At 43.9% G+C, this 13,790-nt stretch overlaps 1 protein-coding gene across 1 annotated transcript in view; it reads right to left on the reverse strand.

Annotated features, from left to right (window-relative positions):
• The window catches only part of POLG (DNA polymerase gamma, catalytic subunit), a 1,518,109-nt gene that overhangs the window by 1,486,877 nt on the left and 17,442 nt on the right, over positions 1–13,790 (reverse strand). The gene's annotated exons all lie outside the window — the stretch shown is intronic.

Raw genomic sequence — 13,790 nt, forward strand, 5'->3', positions numbered from 1 at the left:
TTTTACCAAAGGGGATGACAATGCACTTTTTGGCATTGAGCTTGAGGCCATGGCTTTGACACCAGGCATCTTGTCTCAGTGAGGCCTTTTTGTATGATGTCCACATCGTTAGGAGTTTCGATTATGGCTCCTAGTTTGCAGTCATCTGTGAACTTCGTTAGCCAAAGACCTTCTGTGTTAGCCTGTACTTCAGAGAAGTAGATACCAAACAGGAGAGGACCCAGGACTGAACCCTGTGGTACTCCACTTGTCGCTGGTCTGAAGTCGGATTTGGAGTCTGCTACTTTCACAGTGTAGGTTCTGTCAGTGAGCCAGTTGGCAACCCATCTTGTGACATAGGAATTTATACCTAGTTTAGTGAGTTTATCTATAATTCCAGAGTGGGGGATGGTGTCGAAAGCCTTGGCAAGATCTAGATAGGTTGTGTGAACTACCTTACCCTTGTCTACGGCTTTGGTGACTGCCTCAAAGAAGTTACGTTCCATGGTCTTGCAGACCAGGCTCATCAGGCTACTGGGCCGATAGTTCCCGGGGTCCGTGGTGGCACCCCCCTTGTGGAGTGTGATAACCGTCACTGTGCGCAATTCAGCAGGCACAAAGCCTGAGGTGAGGCTATGATTGGCCATGGCACTTAGGTGGGGTGCCAGTTCGTTCTGTAGTTCGTGTAGAACGCAGCCTGGGATGTTGTCTGGTCCCATGGATGCTGTGTTCCTGGCTTTGGAGAGTGTGTTTTTTACCTGTGAAGCCGTGATTACAGGAACTTTGCATTCTTCCGGTATAGAGATGGGCTCTTTAATGGGTGCGAGGGGGGTAAAGTTAGCACTGAACCTATCTGCCAGGATGTTGGCAATATCAGTTGGGTCTGTATATTTAGTGCCACTGTGCTGTAACTCAGAGCAGATCCGAGTGTTGCCATTGGGATTATGGACATAGCTATAGAATGCTTTGTGGCTGTCTTTATTATAATCAGTGGCAATTTTGTTTTCATAACTAGCTTTGGAGGATTTTATCAGGGATCGCAGCTTCTTACTGAGGCTGACCAGGGAGCTCCTACACTCATGGGATTTTACTCTCTTTTACAGCAGTTTCTTCCTTCTGTTGTACAATTTGTTTATGGCAGGGGACCACCAGATTGGCTTCCTTTTTTTGGAGGATAGCGTCTTGGTTCTGTTTGGGATAGCACGATCCATGCTCTCGTGTAACTGTTTACAAAGTGCAACTGTGTAGGATTCAGTAGTCGTAACTGTATTGTCCATCTGCATGGGTGTCATGAAGTTCACCACTTCTGTCTTAAGAAGCATGAAGTTGGCTTTGGAGAAATTTTTTACCATAGTTTCCTTAATGGGGGTGGGGGCAGCATGTGGATATCTAGGGTAATTAGCTTATGGTCGGATCGGACCAATGAGGCATTGACTTCAGGTGTGGAACACCGGTCGCTCAGGACAAACAACACCCCGTAACCAACACAAATAACCACAAAGTGAGCTCAATGCTACTCATGGATTCTACTCGGATTCATCGCAAGTGTGTCGTGGTACTCTCTGATGGGTCTGAGGACTGATGAGTAGAGGGAACCTCCTTTGACCTACATGCAAAGACTTTGGAAATTTGTGGGAACACATAGCATGATTTTCTAACCACTTTGTGAAGGTGTTTCTGAAAGTAGAGATGACTATCAACATGTGTCCATAGATCCCTTATTATTACCTCCATATTTAGGGTGTTGGCACCTATGTGGTATTTGTATGACTGTAGCTCGAGGCCATAATTTTGACACTGCATCTGTCTGACTTAGACCCTTTTTAAGGATGTCTCTGTTGTCCCAAACATCGATTATGACAACCTTTTTGCAGTCATCCACAAACTTTGATAACCATAGCCCTTGTGTGTTTGACTGTACTTCTGAATAGTATACAACAGAGAGGAGGGGTCCCAGGACTGAGCCATGGGGGACAGCAGTAGTTACCAGCTTACAGTCCAACAGGGTGACCACAATTCTTACCTTGTGGGATCTATCTGTGCCCCAAGTTGGCAATCCATCAGATGACATATGTGTTTATGCACAGGTTGTTGATTTTGTGGATACGACGTGTGTGGGATGTTGGAAAAGGTCTTTTCAAGGTCTACGTAGGCCATGTGGAGCTCATTTAATTGATGTATGTCCTGGGTAACTGCCTTGCAAACTGTCTAGCAGATTTAGGGACCATGATCTGCCCCTGACCAAACCAAAATGGGTAGGGTTTTGTGTTTGTAGGCTCCCAATAGCTCTGTTTATGAGTTCCATAAAGATGGACTCCATGGCCTTGTAGATCAGGCTTATTAGGCTTATAAGACAATAGTTCTCATGGTCTGTTGTGCACCAACACTTGTGGAGTGTGCCAAATGTTGCTGTAACCCATTCAACAGTTTCATATCCTGTACAGAGGGTGAGACTCAACAGACTGTTCAGGTGCAGGGTCGGTTTGTTTTGGAGTTCACATATGACACGGCCAGGGATACCAAGTCATCCCATAGACACCGTGTTTTTAGGTTTGGATAGAGCTGTTTAACCATTGTATATGTGATTTCTGGGTTTTCACAATCTCCAGGTATGGTAATGGGCCCTTTTGTCAGTGAGAGGGGGGTAAATATGTATGAACCTGTCTGACAAGATGTTGGCAATGTCAGTCGTGTACATGTATTCGTTTACACTTTGCACTAACTCAGAACATATATGAGTTTACATTTATATTTATGACATAGCTAAAGAAAGCTTCATGGTTCTCTATGGAATCTTTGGCAATATTTTTGGCAGAGCTTGGCTTGGATAATGTTAGGAGTGCTCATTGTTTCATGATGATACTAATCAGAGATTTATTGATCTTCTTTGTATTTTAACTTTCTTTGAACAACTTAAGTACTTGTATTACATAGTTTGATTATGACAGGAGTCAAATATATTATATGGGTATGTTTTCATATCACTGTGTGCGCAAGGCAGGATTGGTGAATAGTGACATGTGTCTCGAGTAAGAACTGCAACTGCCAGATATGTGTGGCCCACTGCTGTACTCAGACATGGCCTAAGTGTGTGAGCATGCCCAGTATGACCTTTCAGTATGTTGTTGACTGAAATTTGCAAAATTTAAGTGTGTGAGCATGCCCACTATGGGCATATATACTATATTGTTGTTGTTGTTGTGTCTTTCGGCTTTTCCCGGTTAGGGGTCGCCACAGCGGAACTCCGGTCCGCTAATGATTGGCAGTAGATTTTTACGTGGTCAGTTGCCAGCCCTGACGCACAACCTTCCACGAAGGTACGCCCATTCACGCATGTTTCTACACAGAAGACACTATTGCTGAGAATCACCCGGACAACGATGTGTGTGAAAAATCAAGTTGGTTTTAACTTCAGGTCTCACCTTTGTGTTGTACATCGACAGGAAGCACGCTGTGCCTGCAGAGCTTCCATGAGTCAATTTGTCTAGACTTATCAACATTTCTACATACAGGGGGGACAGCTATTATTTGTACATTTCTACCATGAGGGGAGGCACACCTGATTGTTACTGTGGGTGTACGTAGGATGATGGGTACACCTAACACTTATACACATTTGCTAGGCCTGCACTGCTATGTCAGGTACTCCATTTCAGTCTGTACTGTTGCCTATTGTACTGGCTTGAGGCATACCACTGTACTACAGACCTTAGCTTCCAATTACACGCATATTAGTTTGTGACTTCATAGCTTACTCAACCCACATCACACTGCCTGGCCTGCTGTTATCTGTCTGCATAGGCCTGGGGGGAGGTTACCCATATGCCTCTTCAGAGGGCATGATACAGCATTTGGTTGTGTTTCCATTTGTCTACAATTGTCCTGCTGGCTGTGACTATTAGGTATGTGACCCCCCTCCAACTGGTATGTGTGAGTGACTTAAGTTGTGTCTGTGCCAGTGAAATGCTGTCATGGCTTAGTGGTTCACTACTGTGACTATAGTGCACAGTATCCCAAGTGAGCCCTGTCACTGCTTTTTATTTTCCTGCTGGGCAGACCTGACTGGTTAAGGAACAGTAAAGCAGGTGTGAGTGTGTTTATCCGACTTTGCTTAACTTTGCCAGACTTTGCCCAATGTTGCTCAACGTTGCCCGACATTGCGCTGGTTAGCGCTACGTGCAACTGGATTTAAATATGCTCAATGCTGGTAAAATGTGCTTAGCAGTGCTTTATATTGCTTAAAATAGGGCACTCATGCCTTAGGTGGTGCTGCAGGGCTGCCTATGTCGGATGCACATAGTACACTCCCTATGTTTGAAAACAGGTAGTGTCAAGCTAGGCATCCCTTTTACTGTATGTGCAAGTCAGAGAGAGGTGTCATTTCCAGGGCTCCTACTGAGTCAGTGTATATGCTATGCGTTGCCTCTTTGCCAAGGCCAGGACATACTGGGCATGCCTCATTCTGCCTACTGAGGCAGGCTCAGGTTGTTCCTCCTCCGAGTCACGCTGTGCCTGTGCAGGCCTTGGCAATGGTGGGGGGCTGTTTGGCCCTGCCCCATGCTGTTCCTGCTGCAGCTGTTTCAGCAGGATCATATTGTGTAGCATGGCATATACCATAACAGTTTGGGTACATGTAGTTGGCGAGTACTGCAAGGCTCCACCAGATGTGTCCAATCCCCGGAAACGTGACTTGAGCATCCCAAACACAATCTCAATTATGTTTTTTGTTTGTGCGTGTGCCTCATTATGGAGTTCTTGTTCAGGTGTGTGTGCATTTCTGATGGGTGTCATCAGTCACGGCTCCAGTGCATATCCAGCATCCCCCACTAGGTGACCATCAGGGATGTCCCCATTGGCAAATATCTGGTACAGCTGCATCAGATGCCAGATGTGGGAATCGTGATAGCTTCTAGGGCAGCCAGCACACACATTCATTATTATGCCCTGGGCATCGCACACGACCTGGCAGTTGATGGAGGGGAAGCCCTTGCGGTTGATGTAGATCCTACCCTGCTCACCGGGTGGTGCTTTGATGCATATATGCGTGCAATCTATTGCACCCACTACCTCAGGGTATTCTGCTATTTGGTGGAAAAGACGCATATTGCTGGCCAATGCCTCACGCGAATTGGGGAAATATACATGGTCACAAACATGTGCTGAAATGGCATCCAGGAACTGGTGGAGTACCCTGGATGCTGATGCCTGTGAAATCCCCATCATATCACCAGTTGGTCTTTGGAAGGTACCTGTAGCTAGTATTCACAGGCCAACACATACCTTGGTATCCACTGGGATGGGTTCCCCTCTGTTGGTTGTGTGTGAGGCGTGGCAGGCACAGCTCAACAATTTGCTGTAGGAGGTCTCTGTCCACCCTATAGCAAACCATTATCTCCAGGTCATGTAGCCCCTGGTAGGTTACCCTGGGTCTGTACACTCTTCTCCGTCTCCTCACTGTAGGTTGCTCAGCAGCATTCACAACATCACCACCCTCAGCACCTTGCACATGTTGGTTTATGATATAGCAAGAGCAGCCCCTAACATTTTGTCTGACTTAAGCTTTCCCTCTTTGTATACTGCAGTGTTGCAGAGTTCTTGAGAAAAAACATGGGGGAATGGTGTTTGCAGAGTTTAAAGTGCTGGGCTGGGCTAGTCTGCTGCCTGTGTAACTGGCTGATTCTGATATATTTCACCTAGCTGCTCTGCTAGTTCTCCTTGGTTAACTTCCTACTACTTCTTTTCCTTCCTTTTGCCTTTCTGTTTCCGCCTGGGGCAGCGCCGTGCAAACACGCGCACACGAGCACATACAAGCGTACACGCTGTGTGCATGTTTGCAAGGAGTTTCCTATCTTTTAACAGTGTACACCTTTGGTTTGAGGTTTTCAAATAGGACAACTGTAGGCACGCCTCTTGCAATCCTGAGCAACTCAGGGCAAACACAAGCCACTGTGCTCCAATTACCTTAGAGCCTGTCTAACACACCCCCTCATGATGTCCCCTATATTCTAGTCTTCTACTCACCTACTCCTACTCTTACACTTTTGGGGCATGCCTCACATGCTGGAGAAAATTGGGATTCACTATCCTTATTTGCATAGGATTGCCTAGTAATGCATGGTTACATCGTCTACACTGAGCTTCCCTCCCTTAGCAACCACTACTCAGTGGCCATGTTGTGTTCAGCCTGCCATTCATCTGCATGGCAGAATAAGCTTTTTAGTGACAATGCCTATTTTTGGCTTTTTTTTAATTATTTTCTTGTTTTTATAAGTGTCGCGGTGCTGCGCTATGCTTAAACATCGGAGATCGGGGGGAAAAAAAAGTTAAATGGTTATATTTTTAAACATTTTATAATGCGAATGGCCTTATATTTGGCCACTGGCATGCTTCCTCAACTGTATGCATACTTTATTTGGAGCTGTCATAGCTCCGTTTAGCTATTTGCAGAAATGTACTCCGTTACCAACGGAGTACATTTATGCAGCTAACACTAATCTTCCACGGACAGGTTAGTGTTTCCTGGATCGCAAATTTACCTCATTTGCATGGCTTTCACCAGCAAATGAGGTAATTTGCATACCATGACGCTTGTCCATGCAAGAGTAGCTTTAGCAGCTCTCGTGCACGCCCCTGCCGGCTGTTCCTGGATAGCATGGCAGACATATTGCCGGTGTGAGCTCCTACACTCTTCTTGCACTCCGTGCAAGCTTACGTAAATCCGGGGGTTACTCTGGCAGAGGTTTTTGGTTGAATCTATAACAGAAGCTCATATTAAAAAAAGGATAATACACAGGGCATATAAAATATTGTATGACAGCTACAGGAATCAATCAATGGAGGTTAGAAAAGATTGAAAAGAGAGAATGGATTAGCAATTCACAAGGAATGAATGGGAGGACATATGTATGTCTCTCAAACATGCAACATAGTCTAGAAGATTTAGAATTTTTGCTTGGAAGTAGTGTTTGCATAGGTATTTTTATACCCCAAGCAGCCTCCAAAGAATTCTTCCTTGGGTTGATGGCAAATGTTGCAAGTGTAAGGTAACTGGGAACATATGTTTTGGGAGTATAAGGAGTTGGCAGACTTTAAAAACTGAATACAGAGAATGTTCTGTCTTAAATAATGCGTGAGCAAATGGGTGTAACCAAGGAAACTATTTTTTGAGCTGGGATACAGTATCTGAATTGCTTAGACATAGTAAAGCCTTATTACATTTAATTCTGATGGCTGCCAAAAAAGCAGTTACTAGAAAATGGAAATCAAAGTCTAAACCAGCTGTACTTGAAGAAGTAAATAGTATAACTGAGATAAAAGAACTGGAAGTAGGAACTAGCAAACTAAATAGAAAAAATAGAAATTGTGGGAACAATACATGCAGAATAATGCTTTGGAAGAGGAGTGAGGTTTTAAGGAAAGGAATTTGAGCAATTTATGTAATGTTGGTTTGATGATAATTGCATTAAGTGTGTACATGATGTATAATGTTTGTAACTGATTGGATGATAATTGCATAAAAGTATGTACAGGATGTATAATGTTTGCAACTATTAACATGTTATCATAGTTTCTTTTCTTTTACATAAATAAATGTTTGTCTATGTTTTAAGCGATAATTCAATAAAGATGTTAAAAAAAAAAAAAAAAAGAGACATTTGTTTATGCAAGCAAATTCACTCAGCAAGATGTCAGGATTCCACATAACTGTTAAGGCTGGATAGTAGGAGGGGTACACACATTTTAAAGTTCAAATTACAGTAAAGGTTGCACTGTGACCACATGTGAAAGATGAAAATTTGGCACATGAACACTGTAAGCAACTATTCACAATTACAAATGGAAATCATCGAATTTACAGAAGATGCTATCAATTACATAGATATGGTTGTCATGGGTAATGTTTAGGATTCAGTTTTAACATTTCCCTTATACGTTACTCTGTGAAATATATATTGTGGCCAGGACAACCATGCAATATCATGGAATTCCATTACTTAAAATGCTCTTAATTAGTGCATCTCCTTTTGTCGATTTAGCCATTAGCAAATATTCCTCAGTTACTTCTAGTGTAATTTTTAGTCATTGTTATCTAAACATGCCCAATTTAGTAATTTCCATTTGTAGATGTTAGTAATGTTATCTTAACACTTTTTCGTGATTTTAGCTGTCCAGCTGCTAGCAAGTCTCAGCTAAATATTTCTACCTGATTTTTTTTGTTTTATATTGCTATGAGCCTTTTAAGCCTAGAATTATTGATTTTATCTATTTGTAGAGTCAAAGCACTTAAGTCTAACAAGTGCCACCACGTGCTGTAATTAACATTAACTGTGTGTGCGCCAGTGTGACGGCCTCTCTACTCTGGGCCAGTAATCAAGGAGCCTCAATCTTCCCCGCTGACACCAGTGAGAGACAGTCACTAAAAACAGGAACTGATTTACACAACATTTTCAAATGCAATTCTTGCATCAATCACAATTTCCCTCAAGAGCACAAAGGGAACAAGTTCCAGACTTGGGACTACACTCTCGGTCTCTCTAGATCCCAAAAAAGGCCCACTTTGGAGCACTGTGTCCCAGTTCCAAAGTAGCTCAAACTCCCACACCTAGGTATTGATTTACACACAACACACACACAACCATACATAACCACACACATACACACATACACACCCCTGGGAAAAGCAGGTATAGATTTACTAGCTCTACCCCTTCTGCCCAGACTATAAGGTAACCATGCTGCCACCAGTCAACCACTCTCAGGTTCTTACAAGGGTATCCAATTATACTGAGTAAAATCAATACTAATATAAATGGTAGAGTGTAACCAAAGCAGCAAGGCTTTTTGGAGTGGCCAAGACATCACTAAAATAAGCACAAGTACTCTCAAGATCTTAAAAGTATTATCTAAAACACCAGCGATAATGGAAGCTATAAAAATATTTAATAACAAAATAGAAAAACATATGAATACTAAATATCTAAGTACAATAAACACCAGAGTTTCCATCACAGGAGAAAAAAATAACACAGCTGGACAGATTCAAACAGATGCAGACAAACAATACTTAACTAATCTCACTGTATTTCTTGACTGTCTAAAGAATAACTAACTGTTCCCTAGCTAACTTAATTAGTACAGCAAGGCAAGATTAGATGCTGAGATGCTTACTTCCACAAGGCAAGATGATGAGCTTCTCACTAACTGAAATTAACTCAACTGAACTAACAGACTGTCATAGAGCTTTATATTAGGTTCCAAAGAAAACAAAACAAACTGCTGTAAGAGTCTTTTCTCAGTGCTGGTGATGGAATGACATCACATTTGATCACCTAACTCTGGTATAAGACAAACTCAGAACTTTGCTAAGATCTATTGCAGTACCTGAAAGCTATAGAACAATTTCAAAAATGTGTACTCTTCCCTTCCAAAATTCTTTGTTTAAACATAAACATTTAATGATACATTTTTAGCACATGCATCTGTAAAAGTCAGTGTGACAGTCAAATGACACAAAATTATCTACAAAACTCCTGTCAACTATGCTTGCACATGTTACACATCCATTGCCCTATTCTCCTGGCACCAATGGCAGCACCCCACACAGTCACATCTCTTTCCCCTTTGAAGACTCAAGCTAGTTTTTCAAGTGACCCTGGAAAAACACTGCTTGAGAGAAATGGGCTTGTCTGGAAATGCATACAACTATACCCTGTCTTGATGGTTCATCTGCATTGGCATTGCTGACCCCACTACGGTGCTATTCTGTCATGTCATATGCCTGCAACCCTAGGCTCCACCTTAACAACTTGGCATTTTGCTGGCTGACTCTATGTAGCCATGTTAAGGGACTGTGATCTGTAACCACAGTGACTTTCCTTCCATACAGATAAGGCTGAAGTTTCCGCAATGCCCATACTATGGTTAGACATTTTTTCCTACAGCTGCATAACATTCCTCCCTGGGTTGGAGTCTACGGTTGAGATATACAACTGGGTGCTCTTCTCCCTCTGAGGAAACTTGGCTGAATACAGCCCCCACCCATTGTTTTGAAGCATCCACCTACTCAACAAATTCTTTGCTGTTATCTGGACTGGTCAACACAGGGGGTCCTACCAAAGCCCCTTTAATCTTCTGGAATTCCTGCTTGCAGGCTCAGGTCCACATTACCTTATCTGGCCTGTTTTTCCTTGTCAGGTCTGTAAGGGGAGCAGCTATTGTACTACAATTGGGAACAAACTTTCTATAGTACCCCGCTCTACCAAAGAATGCCATCACCTGACCTGCTTTTTGGTAACAGGGGCAGGCCACGCCTGAATAGCTTCCACTTTGGCAGGTTCTGGCCTAATCTTATCACTCCCCATTCTATGTCCTAGGTAGGAGACCTCTGTCATACCCAAATGGTCAACCCTGCCCTTTGCAGTCTGCCCAGGACCGCCCGGACATTCTGATACTTCATGTTAACATGGTACAATTTGTGCCCCTACCTCCTGCCTAGCAGGTCTACTATGTAATCATCGACATTCTTTACCACTTCAAAGGGTCCCTCCCAAGCTGCCTGCAACCTATTGTGTCTGACAGCAATGAGCACTGTAACCTGCTGTCCCACAGCATACTCTCAGGCTCAAGCATTCTTGTCATACCAGACCTTTTTCTGCTGCTGAGCTCCTGCCAGGTTCTCCTCAGCCAAGCTCATGAGCTTCCCAAGCCTTGTCCTGAGGTTTACGATACATGCCACAACCGACTCCTTGTGAGAGTCACACTCACCCTCCAACTCATCATGAGTCAAATCTAAAGAACCCCCCCACCACCCTCACTCTATGCCCATACAGCAACTCAAAGGGTGAAAAGAAATGTGCTTTCCTGAGGCATCTCTCTGCATGCAAACAGTAGATGGGGTAAATATTTGCCCACTCTCTCTGGTCTGCAATTGCCTGTAGCATGGTCTTTAGTGTACAGTTTAACCTCTCCACAAGACCATTACTCTGGGGGTGGTAGTGGGTGGTCTTTAGGTGCTTCACTCTTCAATGCTTCCACAGACAAGGCAGCAGATCTAACATGAAATGCACACCTATGTCAGTCAGTATTTCTCTCGGGAAACCTACCCTGCTGAAAATCTAAAAAAACATTTGCCACCTTTCCTGCCTTGATACAGAACAGAGCCACCACCTCAGGGTGTCTAGTAGCATAATATATTACCACCAGAATATACTTCTTCCCTGTGGAACTTTGGGTACTCAGAGGACCCACAATATCTATAGCTACACCCTATGAAATGGCTCCTCAATCACAGACAAAGGCATCAACGGATCTATGACCTTGTCCCCTGCCTTGCCTACCTTTTGGTACTGTTGACATGTCCACTGTTACATCCCTTGCAATCCCAGGCCAATAAAAGTTCTGCATAATACGTCTCTTGGTACGCTTTATGTCCATATGACCTACAAAAGGAATGTCATGGGCTATATCTAGAAGTGCCAGATGGTAGGCTCTGGGCGCTACCAACTGCTGTATTACTTCACTCTCTATACAGTAACCCTTTGTTCCAATATACAGACTCCCCTTTTACTTCAGCATCAGATGTCTCCTTAGCTACCTCCCTCAAGTTTTGTAAGGTAGGGTCCTAAACCTGAGTCTATCTCAACTCTACTTATGTGACCCCTCCCAGCTCCTCTTCCACAGGAAGCCTAGTATCTTCTGACAACGGTGCCTCACTGTCAGCCTGGGTACTACCACTCACCTCTTTCCTTGCAGTCACCCTGTCCCTGGGAACATCAATACCTACTACCAGCTGTGACTTACTTTCAGGCTCACTGCTACAAGGTAGCTCCCTCCCTAAAATAGCCACATCACCAGCCCCAGCTTCAGGTGTGGGGTCTGCCTGGGTCTCCCCCAGCCTACCAGACCTATATGCCTGTCTCCAAGCCTGAATGCATGTAACTGCATGCACACAAGGTACCGCATTATCAAAATCATTCCCCGTCAAGACATCTGCAGGAATATCCTCAAACACAGTTACCTGCTTGCTTCCTTTTCCACACTCCCAGTCAAAGTGAACCCTGGCCAAAGCTATTTGGAATGGGATCCCTCCTAAAGCTCTGACTGGAATGGACTGCCCAGGCAAGCACTGCTCCTGTTTAACCACTCCAGACTTCACAATGGTTATGTCAGAGGCCGTGTCTCTCTTAGCAGTGGCCTGTCTTCTATCCACTAAGATAGGATACAAACTCTGGTGATAGCCTGGCACCTCTGTTATCTCCAAACAACTGACTGGCACTCTGTTATTCCCACTTGTTGGCTCCCTCACCTTTTGCTACTCACCTTGCTTCAGTGGACATTTGTATGCTACATGGCCCCCCTGGTTACATTTAAAACATCTAACCCCTGATCCTGACCATGTACCTTAAGTAGTGGCTTCCCTGTTACTGGCAAACTCTGTTGGGGTGATTTAGGCTACCCACCATGAGTTCCCTTATATCCATGTGCAGCACTAGGTATCCCTTTCTTGTGCAGTGATGCCCTGCTTGATATGTAGAGATCCCCTTTTCTACCCAGCTCATCTGCAGAGTTACATTCCCAGTCTGCCAACCAGATTTTCATGTCCTCAGGCAAAGTACTAAAATCTTCTTCCCTCACCAAAAGGTCTGCTAGTCCTTCAAAAGTGGTGACCTGACACCCACTCACCCACCTATGAAAATAAGTGCTTAACTCAGTAATATAATCATATACGCTTTCATCTGCCTTGCATCTACGCTCACACAACTTGTTTCTGTAAGCTTCAAGTATTATAACAGTTCTATCACAGTTTAAACAATCAGTATCAGACAATTTAGATACAGTTACAACTTTACAATGGAGTAAGGGGGTCAGAAACCGTACCCACAGCTCTTGGTTAACATTATACTGTTTACATAGTATTTCAAATATATGAATAAAACTATAAAAGTCATCCCCTCCTGCACATTGGGCAAGAAATTTATGGACCTTTATTGCTTTTGGGGTCCGGTTACTCCCTTCCCCAATACCTCCATGACCCTGACGAAGAGTCAACATCTCCCTCTCTTGTTGTCGCTGCTTCCTTTTTCTTCAGCCCCAATCGCTGCAGTCTCTCTTTGATCTACAAATGCTGCAGTCTCTCGTCGGTCTCCATACGTTTGGTCTCCAGTTCATGCCGACGCTGCTTCTCCTTTTCTTCAGCCTCCAGTTCAAGTCCCTTTTCAGTCTCCAAGTGTTTGGCCTCCAATCCAAGTCTCTAATTCCAGATGGATTTTTAAGTCCTCTGAGGAAAAGGTAAACTGTCCTGTTTCTGAAGACTGCATGCACATCTCCGTCATCAAATTAATTGTCCTCCTGGCCATTGGTCCTCGCTGCTGCAATTAAAGCTGAAATCATTTCCTCTTTAGTCCTGTTAGCATGCACCAGTCTTCTGGCTTCTCAGACTTTGGCCAACTGGTTCTTTGTCAGCTTACCATAATCCTCTGCTGACATCTTTGCCTGCTTTCCCTGACAAAACCAAACAAAAATAAATAAAGCTGTTGTAAAAATGAAATTCTGAATGTTTACCCTGAGACAGTTAAGAGCACGCACACCTTCAGTGACAACCGCCCACAGGCTACCGAAGTTCAATTAATATCCCACGGCTCTGACACCAATATGTGACGGCCTCTCCACCCTGCCCCAGTAATCAAGGAGTGTCAATCCTCACCATTGACACCAGTGAGAGACTGTCACTAAAAACAGGAATGGATTTACACAGCATTTTGAAATGCAGCTGTCTGCATCAAGCACAATTTCCCCCCGAAAACACATATGGA

This window comes from Protopterus annectens, chromosome 7.part0 (genome assembly GCF_019279795.1).
Source record: "Protopterus annectens isolate FY-2018-M chromosome 7.part0, PAN1.0, whole genome shotgun sequence".
Classification (NCBI taxonomy): domain Eukaryota; kingdom Metazoa; phylum Chordata; order Ceratodontiformes; family Protopteridae; genus Protopterus; species Protopterus annectens.